The sequence below is a fragment of the Artemia sp. Qi Xiang Cuo genome, chromosome 11, assembly GCF_049724085.1.
Source record: "Artemia sp. Qi Xiang Cuo chromosome 11, ASM4972408v1, whole genome shotgun sequence".
In the NCBI taxonomy this organism is placed as follows: domain Eukaryota; kingdom Metazoa; phylum Arthropoda; class Branchiopoda; order Anostraca; family Artemiidae; genus Artemia; species Artemia sp. Qi Xiang Cuo.
Window position 1 is genome coordinate 41,038,713 of NC_142804.1, and position 14,257 is coordinate 41,052,969.

The window sequence follows — 14,257 nt, forward strand, 5'->3', positions numbered from 1 at the left end:
AAGATATAATAGAGTCTTTTGAAAAGTATTGCTTGGGATTGGGCTGTGGAAAAAGCCGTAAGGTAGAGTTGTGTGTGAAAAAAATGAGTACTTCAACTTGTAAAATTGGTTTAGGAAAGGACATTACGTAAAGAACTTGTTCTGAAAAGACATAATCAAGCCATTTGAAATGTGGTGGGCCCTTCTGTGTCTCAAGTGCACAAAAAAGTATTTTAAAAAAATGGGGAGCCCGGGGGCCTTTGGGGGCTTGGGGGGCTTTTGGGGACCTGGGGGCATTTGGGGGCCCATGGGCATTTGGAAGCCCTTTGGGGGCCCGGGGGATGGGGCCCTTTGGTGTTGGGGTAGGGGCCCTTTTGGGGTTGGGGTAGGGCCCTTTGGGGTTGGGGTAGGGGACCTTACAACATTGTTCAAATAGAACTTGTGTATTGTAATGACCACAGAGTTCGACAAAAAAGAAATTAGTTATTGATCAATTCTATTTTTCTAAATAATATTAAAATTTTCCACTTCGGTTCAGATTTTTCTGAAAGAGATGAAAAATATAAAATAGTCTTCCAAATTTTTCATAGAAAATAGAAAAGTCCAAGTTCTCTTCTGAATTTTACCAAAGAACACAATTCAATTCTAATTTCTCCAGAGAAAATGAAAATCTTCCACTTCACTTCTTTATTTTACAAAGACATAAAGAAATTTAAAGTTCTATTCTAAATTTTTCCGTAGTAGATAGAAAAAGCTATACCATAGTTGTGAATATTTCCCGGAAGATAAAAAGTTCTACTTCAATATTAAATTTTCTAAACGAAGTGAAGAAAAGTTCAAGTTCTATTCTGAATTTTCTCAATGAAAACGAAATAAGTTATTGATCAATTCTATTTTTCTATATAATAAAAAATTTTCCACTTCAGTTCCGATCTTTCTCAAAGAGATGAAAAATTTAAAACACTGTTCCAAATTTTTCAAAGAATATAGAAAAGTTCAAGTTCACTTCTGAATTTTACCAAAGAACACAATTCAATTCTAATTTCTCCAGAGAAAATAAAAATCTTACGCTTCAGTTCTTTATTTCACAACTACATAAAGAAATTTAAAGTTCTATTCTAAATTTTTCGGTGGAAGATAGAAAAAGTAATATCATAGGTGTGAATATTTTCCTGTCAGTTCTGTTTTTTCTCAAAGTGATGAAAAATTTAAAGTTCTGTTCTAAATTTTTCATACAAGATAGAAAAGTCCAAATTCTCTTCTGAATTTTACCAAAGAACACAATTCAATTCTAATTTCTCCAGAGAAAATAAAAATCTTCCTCTTCACTTCTTTATTTCACAGACATGAAGAAATTTAAAGTTCTATTCTAAATTTTTCGATGGAAGATAGAAAAAGTATTACCATAGTTGTGAATATTTTCCCGGAAGATATAAAGTTCTACTTCAATTTAAAATTTTCTCAACGAAGTGAAGAAAATTTCAACTTCTCTTCTGAATTTTCTCAATGAAAAAGAAATAAGTTATTGATCAATTCTTTTTTCCAGGGAAAATAAAGAATTTCCACTTCAGTTCTTTATTTCACAAAGACATAAGGAAATTTAAAGTTCTATTGTAAATTTATCGGTGGAAGTTAGAAAAAGTAATACCATAGTTGTGAATATTTTCCCGGAAGATAAAAAGTTCTACTTCAATTTTGAATTTTCTCAACGAAGTGAAGAAAAGTTCCAATTTATTTCTAAATTTTCTCAATGAAAAAAAAATAAGTTATTGATCAATTCTATTTTTCAAAATAATATAAAAATTTTCCACTTCACTTCAGATTTTTCCCAAAAATATGAAAAAATTTTAATTAATGTTATAAATTTTTCACAAAAGATGGAAAAATTCAAGCTCACTTCTGAATTTTACCAATGAACATACTTCAACTCTAATTTCTCTAGAGAAAATTAAAATCTTCCACTTTAGGTTTTAATTTCACAAAGACATAAAGAAATTTATAGTTCCATTCCAAATTTTCTAAACAAAGTGAAGAAAAGTTCAACTTATATTCTAAATCTTTTCAATTAATAATAAACAATTTCTTGATCAATTCTATTTTTGCAAATAATATAAAATTTTTCCACTTCAGTTCAGATTTTTCTCAAAGACAGGAAATAATTTAAAATAATGTTCCATGTTTTTCCTGGAAGATAGAAAAGTTCAAGTTCTCTTCTGAATTTTACCAAAGAACACAATTCAATTCTAATTTCTCCAGAGAAAATAAAAATCTTCCACTACAGTTTCAAGTTCACCAAGACATAAAGAAATTTAAAGTTCTATTCTAAATTTTTCCATAGTAGATAGAAAAAGCTATACCATAGTTGTGAATATTTGCTATGAAGATAAAAGTTCTACTTCAATTCTAAATTTTCTTTACGAAGTGAAGAAAATTTCAACTTCTCTTCTGAATTTTCTCAATGAAAAGAAATAAGTTATTGATCAATTCTATTTTTCAAGGGAAAATAAAATTTTTCCACTTCAGTTAAGATCTTTCTTAAAGAGATGAAAAATTTAAAATAATGTTCTAAATTTTTCATAGAAGATAGAAAAGTTCCACTTCGATTCTGAATTTTACCAAAGAACACACTTCAATTCTAATTTCACCAGAGAAAATAAAAAGCTTGCACTTCAGTTCTTATTTCCCCAAAGACATAAAAAATTGAAGTTCCATTCTAAATTATCCCATAGAAGATAAAAAGTTCCACTTTAATTCTAAATTTTTTCAATGAAGCGAAAAAAAGTTTAAGTTCTATTCTAATTTTTCCAAGAAAATAAAAAGGTTCCACTTCAGTTCTGGTTTTTCTCAAAGAGATGAAAAATTTAAAGTTCTGTTCTAAATTTTTCTGTAGATACTTTGATTTTGAATTTTTCGTCCAAGAAGAGAAATGGTTCTGCTTTAATTCTATATTTTCTCAAAGAAGTGAAGAAAATTTCAAGTTCTCGTCTGAATGTTTTCCCAGGGAAGAGAAAAGGTTCCACTTTAATTATGAGTTTTCACAACAACGTGAAGAAAAGTTCAAGTTCTCTTCTGAATTTTCTCAAAGAAAAAAAAATTATAGTCCAATTTTAATTTTCTCGAAAGAAAATCAAAAATCTCCGAGTGGAAGGATTTTGCACGGGGATTGATTTTACATGTGGAGGGGGGTTTTCCAGGGATGAAATTTTCAGGGGCAATTTTACCGATTTTTTTTTCGGAGACGTAAGCTAACTTTTAAATTAAATTTTAGCTCCTTTGTCTTAAGAATTTACTCCTCAAATTTCTAAATTAGAAAATGAGTGCGTCGTTCAATTTTTAAAGACAATCTTTCAAACTCGTTCATTTAACCTCCAAAACCATAGGTTAGGTTAGGTATAAATAAATATTAATATATAAATAGAAACATTTCTCCGTGTTTAAGTTAGGTTAGGTTAGCTTATCATGAGTGCTCATGATAAGCTTCAGCTAAATTGATGTAGAACTTTTTATCTTCATAGCAAATATTCACAACTATGGTATAGCCTTTTCTATCTTCTACGGAAAAATTTAGAATAGAACTTTAAAATTTCTTTGTGTCTTTGCGAAACTAAAAACTGAAGTGGAAGATTTTTATTTTCTCTGGAGACATTAGAATTGAATTGTGTTCTTTGGTAAAATTCAGAAGTGAACTTGAAGTTTTTTGTCTTCTATGAAAAATAAGGAACATTATTTTAATTTTTTTCATCTCCTTGAGAAATATCTGAATTGAAATGGAAAATTGTTATATTATTTGGAAAAAGAGTGTCGATCAATAAGATATTTCTTTTTCATTGAGAAAATTTAGAATAAAAGTTAAACTTTTATTCCCTTCGTTGAGACAATTTAGAATGGAACTTTAAATTTCTTTGTGTCTTTGTGAAATTAAAAACTAAAGTGGAAGATTCTTATTTTCTCTGGAGAAATTAGAATTGAATTGTGTTCTTTGGTAAAATTCAGAAGAGAAATTCAACTTTTCTATCTTCTATGAAAAATTTGGAACATTATTTTAAATTGTTTCATATCTTTGAGAAAAATCTGAACTGAAGTGGAACATTTTTATATTATTTTGGAAAAATAGAATTGAACAATAACTATTTCTTTTTCATTGAGAAAATTCAGAATTAAAGTTGAACTTTTCTTCACTTCGTTGAGAAAATTTAAAATTGAAGTAGAACTTTATATCTTCCGGGAAAATACTCACAACTATGGTATTACTTTTTCGATCCTCCATCGAAAAATTTACAATAGAACTTTAAATTTCTTATGTCTTTGTTAAATAAACAACTGAAGTGGAAATTTTTATCTTCCCTGGAAAAATAGAATTGATCAATAACTTATTTCTTTTTCATTGAGAAAATTCAGAAGAGAAGTTGAACTTTTCTTCACTTTTTTGAGAAAATTTAAAATTGAAGTAGAACTTTTATCTTCAGGGAAAATATTCACAACTATGGTATTACTTTTTCGATCTTCCATCAAAAAATTTAGAATAGAACTTTAAGTTTCTTTATGTCTTTGTGAAATAAAGTAGTGAAGAGGAAGATTTTTATTTTCTCTGGAGAAATAAGAATTGAATTGTTTTCTTTGGTAAAATTCAGAAGAGAATTTGGACTTTTCTATCTTCTATGAAAAATTTAGAACAGAACTTTAAATTTTTCATCACTTTGAGAAAAATGAGAACTGACGGGAAAATATTCACACTTATGATATTACTTTTTCTATCTTCCACCAACAAATTTAGAATAAAACTTTAAATTTCTTTATGTCCGTGTGAAATAAATAACAGAAGTGTAAGATTTTTATTTTCTCTGGAGAAATTAGAATTGAATTGTTTTCTTTGGTAAAATTCAGAAGTGAACTTGAACTTTTCTATCTTCTGTGAAAAATTTGGAACAGTATTTAAAATTTTTTCATCCCTTTGAGAAAAATCTGAACCGAAGTGGAAAATTTTTATATTATTTGGAAAAATAGACTTTTCTATCTTATATGAAAAATTTGGAACAGTATATTAAATTTTTTCATCCCTTTGAGAAAAATCTGAACCGAAGTGGAAAATTTTTATATTATTTGGAAAAATGGAATTGATCAATAACTAATTTCTTTTTCCTTGAGAAAATTCAAAATAGATTTTGAATTGTTCTTCACTTCGTCGAGGAAATCTAAATTTAAGTAGAGCTTTTTATCTTCCGGGAAAATATTCACAACTATGGTATAGCTTTTTCTATCTACTACGGAAAAATTTACAATTTGTAAAATTGGTTTAGGAAGGATATTAAGAAAAGAACTTGTTCTGAAAAGATATAATAAAGCCTTTTGAAAAGTATTGCTTGATATTGGGGTGTGTAAAAAGTCGTAAAGTAAAGTTGTGGGTGAAAAAGATTAGTACTTCAACTTGTAAAATTGCTTTAGGAAGGACAATACGAACAGAACATGTTCTGAAAAGATATAATAAAGACATTTGAAAAGTGTTACTTGATGTTGGAGCATTCAAAAATCTCTAAAGTAAAGTTATGGGGAGAAAGATGAGTACTTCAACTTGTAAAATTGGTTTAGAAAGGATATTACGTAAAGAACTTGTTCTGAAAAGATATAATAAAACCTTTTGAAAATTATTGCTTGATGTTGAGGCATGTAAACAATCCGTAAAGTAAAGTTGTGGAGAAAAAATGAGTACTTCAACTTGTAAAATTGGTTTAGGAGGGACATTATGTAAAAAACTTGTTCTGAGGATATAATAAAGCCTTTTGAAAAGTATTGCTTGATGTTGGGGTATTCAAGAGGCCTTAAAGTACGGTTGTGGGGGAAAAGATGAGTACTTCAACTTTTAAAATTGGTTTAGGAAGGACATTATGTAAAGAAATTGTTATAATAAGATATAATAAAGCCTTTTGAAAAGTATTGCTTAATGTTGAGGTATGCAAAAAGTCATAAAGTAAAGTTCTGGTGAAAAAGATAAGTACTTCAACTTGTAAAATTGGTTGAGGAGGGACATTACGTAAAGAACTTGTTCTTGAAAGATATAATAAAGCCTTTTGAAAAGTATTGCTTGATGTTGGGGTGTGCAAAAAGTAGTAAAGTAAATTTGGGGGTGAAAAGGATGAGTACTTTAACTTGTACAATAGGCTTAGGAGGGATATTACGTAAAGAACTTGTTCTGAAAAGATATAATAAAGCCTTTTGAAAAGTATTGCTTGATGTTGGTGTATTCAAAAAGCATTAAAGTAAAGTTGTGGGTGAAAAAGATAAGTACTTCAACTTGTAAAATTGGTTTAGGAGGTACATTACGTAAAGATATAATAAAGCTATTTGAAAAGTATTGCTTGATGTTGGAGCATTCAAAAAGCTGTAAAGTAAAGTTTTGGGGAAAAGATGAGTACTTCAACTTGTAAAATGGGTTTAGGAAGGACATTACGCGAAGAACTTGTTCTGAAAAGATATAATAAAGCCTTTTGAAAAGTATTGCTTGGTGTTGGGGTGTGCAAAAAGTCGTAAAGTAAAGTTGTGTGTGAAAAGCATGAGTACTTCAACTTGTAAAATATGTTTAGGAGGGATATTAAGAAAAGAACTTTTTCTGAAAAGATATAATAAAGCCTTTGAAAAGTATTGCTTGGTGTCGGGGTATGCAAAAAGCCCATTTAACCCCGGGTCCTGTTGATAAGAGCTTTTGGTGGTGGAAATGGATATATTACCCTTCCCAAGAGGGCGTCAACTGCTGCTCTGATAGTGCCATTTCATTCCATTATATAAACCCTAGCAATATGTATGTTCTTGAGTACCTTATATATCATTTAAATCCACATGGAATCATTCCTAAAACTTTAGACATACCAGCAGTGCCCCCTGACTATGAAGGAAAGGCAACTCCGTGGGTCGGACTAGGATAGATGGCGACATTTATCAGTGGAATGTGCCTTGCTGTAGAATTCTAATTTCATTTCAGGGAATTGTTTGCTTATGTTTTTCAATTTTATAGTTTTGGATTTTTAACTCTTCTTTTGGAATTGTTGTTGTTAGGTTTTCTTACAAATCTATAAGCTAGTCAAATGATATATGCCACTGGCCTAAGTAGTTCTTGTGCTGTGTAACTATTGAAAAGCCTTTAGTGAAATAAGAGTTAAGACTTGGCTTTATCTCCAACAAGAATTCGATCTTTATTATAAATTAAACAGCTCTCTACGATGTTCCAGTGCAAAGCTGTTGGAGGAGGAAAAGAAAAAGCACTGCCTATGATTAACTTGACTGATCCTTTATACAACATAACTTAGAGCAGCAACTTACAAAAGATATTTGTTTCAAGTTATCTTTTCAATAGATTATTTCAGTTAACATGGGCTAGATGTCGTTCTTTACTATAACTATGGAAAAGAAAAAGAAAAGGAAAAAAGCAAAAGAAAGATGCCGTTTAGGCAGAATGCTCTAGTAGCTGCCACTTTTCCTTATTTTCAAGCCAATATATTTCCCTTGCTGTTCAAGCCAAGGGACAGAAAGTTGCCTATATAGGAATCAAATAGTTCGTGTTAACGAACTGTATAGTAAGAACGACTCGTCTCAGTAGTAACTGAAACACTAAACAACTGTATTTTAATAGTAATAGGAACATCAAAAGAACCGGAATTTAATGCTGATTTTAAATATTCAATTTTCATCAAGTTTACTCTTATCCATGAAAAGTTACGAGCCTTAGAAAATTTGTCTTATTTTCAAAAAAAGGGAAAAACACCCCTCAAAATAATAGAATGCTAATAAGAATCACACCATCAGTTTTAGCGTACCAGAAAACCTTGTTGTAGAGGTTTCAGTTTCGTAAAAGGCGGTTCTAGTGGTGTACTTTTTGTTTTGATCTGATTCTTTTTGTAGGAGTTATGTGTTATTCTATTTCTTAAAATTGGACGTGATCGTCTCTTACTAGGTTTTCTACCTACTGCCGCAACCCCGATTGACTCTTTATAATTCCTTAGTAAATTTCATTACATGAGCAACAGTTCGTTCTTTAATATAATCTGGAAAATGAGAACTTTATTTCTAGTTATTACATGGTTTAGAGTAGCGGTCACCAGCCTGTGGTTCATGGACCTCTGGTAGTCCATGCAAAGTTCAGATGGTCCACGAAGAAAAGGGACCATTTAAAAAAAAAAAGAAAATGAAGGAAACTTACCATAGATCAAAAATTTTAAAGTATGTTTATTATTATTTAGCTTTATTGCACCTGAAAAAATTGGAAAAAAATAGACATGGTGGTTTTGTTGACACATTTAACGATTTCTGCTGCTGAGCATTCTTGAGTAAACTCACATCTATGTCAGGATGCATTTAACGATTTCTGCTGCTGTACTAAAATTGGGCGATATTTGATATCGATATTTATATATCGATAGATCGGACCGAATATCAGTATCGAAACGTAGAGATCGATATCAAAACCGATATTTTTTGGGGTTCTCTAACTAAATTGTGTTAAGGGATCTTTAATTCCAGCAAAAAATGTTAGGTGGCCCTTGGAGGAGACATACCTAAAATTGTCTTAAGAGTGTTCTCAAAATTTCTTAGTTTTCTTGCCAATTAGATATATAGACTTGTTTACTCCTTGCATGTTGCTACAATCTCAAAAGAAGGAAAATTCGAGAAAAGATCCCCTCAGCTAAAAACTCCTCCTTGAAAAATTCCCCTGATGATGAAATCCACCTGATGCACAATCTGCAAACATCTCTGAGATTCTTTTCAGGTTTGTATTCTTCCATCTATAATTGACTTATATATTTATTATATAAATAATCTATAATTGACTTTATTTATCCTCATCTTATCCGTCGCAATAAAGATGATGGGTAAGCTCTTACTAGGTTGCTAGCTACCGCTGCAACCCGGATTTGTTAAAACCCACCCAAAAATTACTGCATTTTACATAATAATGGCTAATTATATAATAAGAGACGAAACTCAAACAATCAAGTAGCTAACTAAGTCCAACGTATGCAATGGTTTGTTATTCCAGTGATCGTCTTTTAATGTAATTAAGTTTTTGAAAATCTTTAAATGTAACGTCTTTTAATGTAACGGCATTTGAAAAACTTGAAACGGTAGGAAAACGGTTCGAATTGAAAATCAAGTATTTTGTAGGTTAGGTTACTTTAACTTATAACTTCTTTGTGTGGTGACAAAAATGAAACACAATGTAACAAAAATTAGAAATACATTTTAAGGCTATTATCAACGTTTCGTGATTCGCTAGAAGAAAAAATTAACAAGTTGATATCGGACATATGACGTCTCAAGAGCCAAATGAGCCTTGAAGAGCCTTCTTTTAATGGTGAACAAGATGAGAGTGGGAGCACTTCAAATTAAAAAAAAACGCAGAAGGAATATTTCAGGTAAAACACGGAACAAATCTGTTCAAGGCTCATCATCAGATAGTTGGTGGATGCGTGGTCCAAACCCAAACTCACAAAAAGATCTTCCTTGCAGTAGTAAAAAAGATGTTGGAGCCAACACTTCCAATGCAGAAAACCAGGTAAAAATAGATATTGTCTCAAAAAAAAGACAGTTTAATGGAAGAATCCATCGTTGACAAAAATAAAGCAGACAAAATCGCAGTTACCGATGTGTATGTGCCACCGCACATAAGAGGTGTGAACTACAAAAACGAAGAGCCTTTTTCTGGTTCCAAAATTATTTAATTAGGCAGCCAAGAGGGCCGGATGGAACCAATGGTTTTAAAAAAGAGTATTTTGAAAACTTCCATCAAACACCTGATGGCGTTGATGACAGGAGCATATCTCCATAACGAAATTCTGTCTGATAAATTAGTTCTAGTTAAATTTTTGTTCTTGTATTTGTGTTGAAATGTGTTTAATATATGTATAAAGAAGCCAAATGTTGTAAATTATAGTAATAATGAGTTGTAGAAATGGCGAGACACATAAAAGTTTTAAGGTCAGATGTGGGATACCTGAAAGAAGCAAGCTTCTCGGTAAAACTCAAGTCAGTTCTTTGGTGCCTATGTTGGGCCCCTTAGCAGTGACGTCAATTGACGAAAAATTAAGGACGATCACAAAAATGTTCAAAATCAAGGGGTGGCTAATCTAATTGATTTTGTTTTTTTTTTTCATTTTTCTTTCAGTTAAAATTTCAGAATTAACATTTTTCAATGAAAATTCCAAAAGAAAGTACATTTCAAAATCTGTGGGGAGGGGGGGAGACAAAAAATCTTGAGAGGTGGTAACATTCTCCTTATTCACTGCCAAATTGACTAGGTAATTAGCAGGGCAACATAAATCATTAGAAGCAAAACATTCAAGGGGGGGGGGCGGATAAAAAAAAACTTAAAAGTAAGAAGTAATGACGAAAAAAAAATTTATGGGATTTTCGAAAAAGAGCTTGATAACCCTCGCAAACAGTGGATGATTGAAATCAAAAGCATACCAATTGATAGGTCTGAATGTTTTGCTTAGTCTCTGGTTTTCTAGCCGTTCGAAAGGATTGGATCTAAAACGAGACAAAATTAATGAAAAGTAGAGTTACATTAAAATAAGAAATTTAAATTAACTGTCACAGAAACGTATATATCAGAAAAAAAGGTTTTTGTCGTAAATTTGACTAAGTTTGACTAGCATTTCTTAAAATATGTTTTAATAAAAAAAGTAGCACAGCTTAAAATATTTCTCGTTTTCAGTAAAGTGATTTAGAATTCACACATATCGTTTTCACACACTAGCCTTTAAGGGGGTAGAAATTGAGCGTTAACAATTCAAAATCAAAAAGTTTTGAACTTGATGTTTCCTAGTTTGTGTGAAAAAAGTCGATAAGCAAGTCCTGTTTAGATTGGTAATATTATTATCGGTATACCTCACATTTATTTCGTTTGAAGAAAGAGCAAGAGAAGACAGAATTAATCGCTGTGAAATTAAAATAGCCCTTTTTATTGAAACTTTGTAGCAGAATAATTCATTTAGTAGCTTTTTCATTTCTGAAAATGTAGGGAACACAGAGGAATTTAAACATCCTTTAGATTTTCTATGGGGTAGCTGTCTCTTTGTCCTCTCCTATTGACATCCTTTTATCAATGCAGTTGCTAACAGTCATTCAGTGATTATTAATATATATCTACTTCATTATAAGAAGTCAGTTGTTTTACTCGCTAGATTTACTAAGTTTTATTCCTCTCTGAGAGTATTTCTCGAAAATATTGAGAATTACATTTATAAGTGGATCACAACTGGGGATTTAGACTGCAACAAATAGAAATAAATAGTCGACGTGTCCTATCTTCTGCTTGGGTGTCTGCCCCATGGTTATTAAATTGTAATAAAAACACGGAACTTTTTCTTTTATTGACAACAATGGTAGCGTGTCTGGTGATGATCACTCTATCTGTTCTCCATGTTTTTTATGGCCAGGTGTTGAAATTCTCAAAGATGAAAGGGACTGCGACCATTTCCTCTTATGTTTTACTATCAATGTTTCGCCTTCTTTTCCCCAGGCCAAGACTGCTTCAGCTTCTTTTAATAATAATTATCATTACGGAAGTAAATGGAATACGGCTGATCGAACTTTATGCTTGTATACTCTGGCAGCTCTGCTCTCTTGTATCAAGGACCCTTACCACTTACCTAGTAGCAGTTCTAATTTGTATTCATCTTAAATTGTTCATCGTGTTCATCTCCAGTGCGCAACTTCATCTCGAACTTGCGCATTACCCTGATAGTTTCGCTTGCCTCAAGCAATCCGAGTCTATTGCAGTCCCTGTTTCCTGAATTTCTTTGAAAGCCGATTTCTTTGTGGGAAGAAAACCCTAACTTAATGACAGTTAAGAATAGTGCAAAGATAACGGCTTTGGAAAAGAACCACCCGTGGCTGTCTACATTCTGGACATGTTTTAATATCGAAATTGAAATGAACGTTGAATTAAAAGTTATTTACGAAATGTTAGATATAAAGCCAAAGAATTTCCGAAATGTGCTTTGTGGTGGAATCAAGTGGTTAAATCTAGTAAGCTTATTCTGAATTCCTCGCCTAATCAAATTTCTGTTGTTTTGTGGCTTAATCATTATTCAAAAATGCTCAGTTCTTTGAATCGCGCTATATGTTCTCAGGTTTCTATGATATTTGTCTCAATAATATCGACAATTGTGTTCAAAAAACTCGTAGTTTTGGTTAGTACCGCGTCTTTGTTGGAAAGTCTTAAAAGATCAGTAGCGGTTCTGGCCTCTCTTGCGCCCAGGGCGAAATCTTGATTACCCCCCCCCCTTGTCTCCCACAAAATTTGCAGGCTAAATTTTAACAAAATTTTCATTTATTAACAATATTATTTTCAATTGATTGATTAATTAATAATTTATTATTTAAATTATTTAATTATTTTTAATTATTTTAATTTATTGATTACGCCCTCTACTTTATTCTAATGAAACTGAATTGTCAAAAATTACAAATGTTATAACCGTTAGATTATTTATTTGAAAGTTTGCGCACTTAAAATGTCTATGCCCGGGGTAAGTTCTCCGTCCCTCCAATAAAACGGCCTCAGTAAAAGATTTAATTAGAAGTCTCTTTGGATTTGAATAGGATTAGTGCTAATCATTTGAGAATTTATTCTTCCAGTTAATATTGCCATTTAGGCCTGCTTTTTCATATGCTTCTAAGAAGCTCATTAGTGTCTGATTCTTTTTTATGTGGTACTGTCGCATAGGCCTTAAAGCTGGGAAAGATCCGGTCAATAGTCTGCAAATCTATACTTGCACTCTGAACTCGCAAACCCTCAAAAAGTTAATTAATTCTGCTAAAATTTTCATTTAGAACGCTTAAATCATCAGTATAATTGAAGTCCTGGAGAGCTTTACTTCCCCATCGATTCCATGTTCTCCCACTGCCTTTGCTGTGCTGCTTACGATAAAGTCCACCAAACGAGTATCTGGCTTCAAAACGTAAAATTCCTCGTTTGATATATCGTCACTAATGCCACGAACTACTCTTAAACAGCCTTTTCGGTTTTTAAATTGATTTCCTCCTCCCTCCCCCTGATAAAATTTTCTGCTTATGCTGCAAATATACAAAAAGTAAAAATGTCCTCCTGTTTCGAACCTAACAATATATACTTAACATTATGACGGCTGAGGAATTTTCCTTTTTATTCTATGCAATATACGTCTTAAGTACTTTAATTGATAACATCGACAATTGAGGATAAACAATACAATATCTCAAATAAGAATCAGTCATCAAGATATACACAACATTTTTAAAAATTTGTGCACTTTCACGAAAATGAGATCCATATCCAAATTTTCAAATCAGTCATGTCTATAGACGTATTGATATATAAATTTATGTAAATTAATATATAAATAGATGTACATTTTAAAATAATATATCTATAGTCATGTCACGCATAAAGAGCTGAAATCTTCTGTTCAGCCATTTATCTAAACTTGATAGGTGTCATAATTTTACAGTTAAAGGAGGTACTCTGTTAAAATGGATTTTGTTTAAAGAGGTTTCAACCCCTCTGAGGGGTTGAAACTTCTTAAGATGCAGTCAGAAGTGACAGGGGTGTTAAAATGGGCGGGGGGGGAGGTTAAGAAATAGTCCCTCTAGATTTTATTGGCCCCTCTCCCTTCCTAGATTTTAAAAAGTACCTGTTTTTGGTATCTTCATTAAACAAAACCTTTTTCGTACTTACTGAAGATATCAGTAAAACGACATAATTATCTTCCCCCTCTATATTGACAAATAAATTTTACGCTCCACCTCCCCCAAAATTTTGTGAATTGCCTTGAGAACTGGTAGATTTCCCACACAAAATTTTTAAGTGAATGTTATTCTGTCATACTTGACGAAAAGAGGTTTGTCAATAAACCGAATTTTCAGAAAATCAGAATTTAAATAAAGCTGTCTATCTTATCAAAGGAAGGCTGTTTTTTAGAAATCATTCTTAAGCGAAATTGGATTTTTTTATTTTGAAGGATTCCTCGTTTGCCTTCCTGGGCCTGGCACATTTTAAGACCAAACCTGAAGCTTTAGGTAATGCAGGAAGCCATCTACCCCAGCAACTTAAGAGGAGGCAATTTATTTGGTTAATAGTTCAAGTGTCCTTTTTGCGCATGACTGTGACATGTCAAGGATAATTCTTTGTATGTTTTTACTCGCAGAAATATCAGAAACAAGTTTCCAGTAAAAACTTGGTTAATTCAGTTAAATTTAAACAGTGGTTCGAAACTAAACCAATTTTCACCAGATATTTGTTTGAAAC